Source organism: Loxodonta africana, chromosome 7 (genome assembly GCF_030014295.1).
Source record: "Loxodonta africana isolate mLoxAfr1 chromosome 7, mLoxAfr1.hap2, whole genome shotgun sequence".
Taxonomy (NCBI): domain Eukaryota; kingdom Metazoa; phylum Chordata; class Mammalia; order Proboscidea; family Elephantidae; genus Loxodonta; species Loxodonta africana.
The window spans coordinates 110,880,549-110,884,646 of record NC_087348.1 but is presented as its reverse complement, the minus strand read 5'-3'; the positions used below and the strand labels follow the sequence as shown (position 1 = coordinate 110,884,646).

At 37.0% G+C, this 4,098-nt stretch overlaps 2 pseudogenes; both read right to left on the bottom strand.

Annotated features, from left to right (window-relative positions):
• Positions 1-1,830: 1,830 nt before the first annotated feature.
• Positions 1,831-2,726, bottom strand: LOC135231756 (ATP synthase subunit a-like; annotated as a pseudogene).
• Positions 2,722-3,661, bottom strand: LOC135232204 (cytochrome c oxidase subunit 2-like; annotated as a pseudogene).
• Between the last annotated feature and the right edge of the window lie 437 nt (positions 3,662-4,098).

The window sequence follows — 4,098 nt, the reverse complement described above, 5'->3', positions numbered from 1 at the left end:
TGAAAAGTTGATCCAGAGGATAGGTGAGATTGGCTGGCGATTAGTATTGGAGGAAGTAGTCAAATAGTAAGAATTAGTAGTGGGGCGGATAGGGAATCTAAGAAGAATTCCGGAGAGAGGTTTAGGCTATTATCAAGAGGTTGATAAAGAAGGTGGAGGCTGGTTAGGCTAATTATAAAGCTATAAAGAGTGGTGTTAATTCATCTTATATTATTAGAAGTCAGTCAGGTAAGGGGAATAAGTATAATTGTTGGTAAGATAATTTTTAGCACTGGAGTAGGTTTAAGTTTTGTACGTAGTCTAGTCCGTAAGTGTTGGAGATTATAATAAGGAGTGCCAGACCTACTGCGGCTTCGCAAGCTGCGAATACTAGTAGAATTAGTGGTACTATAGTAGATAATGCGAAGTTTATATTGAGGGATAGGAGTGCGTTCAAAGTAAATAGTGAAAGTATCATTCCTTCAAGGCATAGTAATGAGGATATTAGGTGAGAGCGGTATATGAGGGTACCAATAAGTGAGATAACGAAAGCTAGTATAATGTTTATGTAGATGTAGGGCATTATTGGTAATTATGATGTGCTCATAGCTTAATGAGTCAAAATCATTTGTTTTGTTTAAACTAAGTACCATATTTAGTTCATTCGAGACCTTTTTGGAGTCATTCATAGGCTAGGCCAATAGCTAGGAGGATGATTAATATAAATGATATTAAAAGTGTTAGATTTGGATTATTAGCTTGAATGGCTCAGGGCAAAGGTAGAAGTAATGCGATTTCTAGGTCGAATAGGAGAAATGTGATAGCTACTAGAAAGAATTTTATTGAGAATGGTAGGCGAGCAGAACCTATTGGATCAAAGCCACACTCGTATGGACTTGTTTTTTCTGAGTAAGCATATGTCTGAGGTAGTCAAAATGCGATTAGAACTATTAGTGATGTTAGTGTAGTATTGGTCAGTTGCGTAATTATAAGGTTAATTATTTCTTTTTGGGTTTACCAAAGCCTAATAATTGGAAGTTAGTTATACTAAGTTAATACTAAAGAAATAGGATCCTCATCAGTAAATGGATAAATAGAGGAATAGTCACACTACATGTACGAAATGTCAATATCAAGCGGCTGCTTCGAAGCCAAAATGATGGTTAGACGTAAAATGAAATTTGAGTTGGCGAATAAAGCAGATTAGGAGAAACGTTGAGCCAATAATAACGTGCAGACCGTGGAATCCTGTGGTTACGAAGAAAGTTGAGCCATAGATGTCGTCGGAGATTGTAAAGGATGCTTCGTAGTACTCAAAGATTTGGAGAAGTGTAAAGTAGGCTCCTAAGAAAATAGTAATAAAAAGAGCTTGAAGTATGTTTTTACAGTTTCCTTCTATTAGGCTGTGATGAGCTCAGGTAATAGTCACTCCTGAAGCTAGGAGGACAGACGTGTTTAGAAGCGGTACTTCTAGTGGATTTAGTGGGTAAACGCCTACTGGGGGTCAATAGCTTCCTAGTTCAGGAGTAGGTGCTAGGCTAGAGTGGTAAAAGGCTCAGAAGAAACCTGTGAAGAATAGTACTTCAGAGGCGATAAATAAAATTATACCATACTGTAAACCTTTTTGCACAACGGGTGTATGGTGGCCTTGAAAGGTTCCTTCTCGAATCACATCCCGTCACCATTGGAATATGGTTAGGATGTTAGTTATTAATCCTAAAAGCAAGAGAATTACAGAGTGATAGTGAAATCACATGGTTAGGCCAGATGTTATAAGTAGGGCGGATAATGCACCAGTGAGAGGTCAGGGACTTGGATCTACCATGTGATAGGCATGTGTTTGGTGCATCATTAGGCACTTTCGTATAGGTAAAGGCTAACTAAAAGAGCAAAGACGTAGGCTTGAATTAGTGCTACGGCAACTTCTAGGATTGTAAGAATTATTGTAATGAATGTTACTGTAATTGTTAGTGGATGAATCGATAGTAAAGTTAGTGTGGCGGTTCCGGTTAAATGAATAAGTGACCTGCTGTGATATTGGCGGTGAGTCGAATTGCTAGGGTGATTGGTCGAATGAGGAGGCTGATGGTTTCGATAATAATAATTATAGGAATAAGGAATGTAGGTGTTCCTTGTGGAAGAAGATGAGCTAATGAGATTTTAGTTTTATGTCGGAAGCCTAGGATAACTGTACCAGTCCATAGGGGAATTGCTATGCTTAAGTTTATAGATAGTTGTGTTGTAGGGGTGAATGAGTAGGGTATAGGCCTAGTAGGTTGGTTAAACCAATAAATAAAGTTAGGGTAATTAGTATAAGAGATCATGACAGTCCTTTTGTGTTATGAATAGTCAAAAGTTGTTTTATGATTAATTGGACTAGTCATTGTTGGATTGTAATCCAACGGTTAGTAATTAGGCAATTTGGAGCTGGAAGCAAAATTGCTGGGAATGCAATAATTAGGATTATCGTAGCTATGGGTACATCGAACAAGGTGGATAGTTTTTCGTTCACTTCTTTTTTCAAGGGAAGATACATGGTTTCTTGGAGAGTTCTTTAGAAATTGGGAAAAGAAAGTAAAAAATCTTCAGGATTTTAATATGAAGAAAAATCGCTAACGTGAGAAGTACGATTGCAGCTACTAATAATCAAATGATGATATCCGCTTGTGCCATTCATTAAGGAGAATACTATGTTCCCATACTCTAACTTAAAAGGTTAGTGCTATTATAGCTTCTTAATGATTACGTTGGCGATGCTGACCAGCTTTCAAAGTGTTTAAGTGGAACTAGTTCTAGGACAATTGGTATAAAGCTATGATTTGCTCCACAGATTTCAGAACATTGACCATAAAATAGGCCAGGTCGTGTTGATGTTAAAGTTACTTGATTAAATCGTCCTGGAATTGCATCTGTTTTTAGACCCAGGGATGGGACAGCCCATGAATGGAGGACATCTTCTGATGAGACTAGTATTCGAACTGGCAGATCTATGGGTAACACCATTCGATTATCTACCTCTAGAAATCGAAGTTCCCCAAATTTTAGACTATCAGTAGTAATTATGTATGAGTCGAAGGCTAAATCTTCGTAATCAGTGTACTCATAGCTCCAGAATCATTGGTGTCCTATAGTTTTGACTGTTAGTAGGGGATTATTAATTTCGTCTATTATATATAAAGTGTGTAAAGAGGGTAAAGCAATTAGGATGAGGATAACAGCTGGGAGAATGGTTCAGATTATTTCTATCTCTTGGACATTTATTATATTTGTATGGACTAATTTAGTAGTTAATATAAGTCAGATAATATATAGGACTAAGGAGCTAATAAGAAAAATAATTATTAGGGTGTGGTCATGGAAGTGAAGGAGTTCTTCTATAACAGGGGATGTAGCATCTTGGAACCCTAATTGTAACGGATAAGCCATAGAAATTTACGAGATTTAAACCTGTAATTTAGCTTTGACAAAGCTATGTAATTGTTTTACTAAAATTTCATGCCTACTGGGGAAGGCGAAGAGGTTACAAAGTTGGCTTGAAACTAACTGTTGGAGGTTCGATTCCTTCCCTTCTCTAATTAGATTTTACGTAGGCTGGCTCTTCGAATGTATGATGTGGAGGTGGACATCCATTAAGTCATTCTACATTTGTTGTTGTGAGTTCTACTGTAGAAACTTCACGCTTAGAAGCAAATGCTTCTCAAATTATAAAGGCCATTAGAGTTATGGCTACTAAAGAGATAAATGAACCTATAGAAGAAACAGTATTTCATGCAGTGTAGGCATCTGGATAGTCAGAATATCGATGTGGCATACCAGATAGTCCAAGAAAGTGTTGGGGAAATAATGTCAAATTAACACCGATAAACATAACTAGAAATTGAATTTTAGCTCATGTATAATTTAATGTATATCCTGAAAATAGTGGAAATCAGTGAATAAATCCACCCATAATGGCAAAAACTGCACCTATAGATAAGACATAGTGAAAGTGGGCTACAATGTAGTAGGTGTCGTGTAAGACAATATCTAGTGAAGAATTAGCAAGAACAATGCCAGTTAACCCTCCAATTGTAAACAAGCAGATAAATCCTAGGGCTCATATTATAGCGGGAGATCATT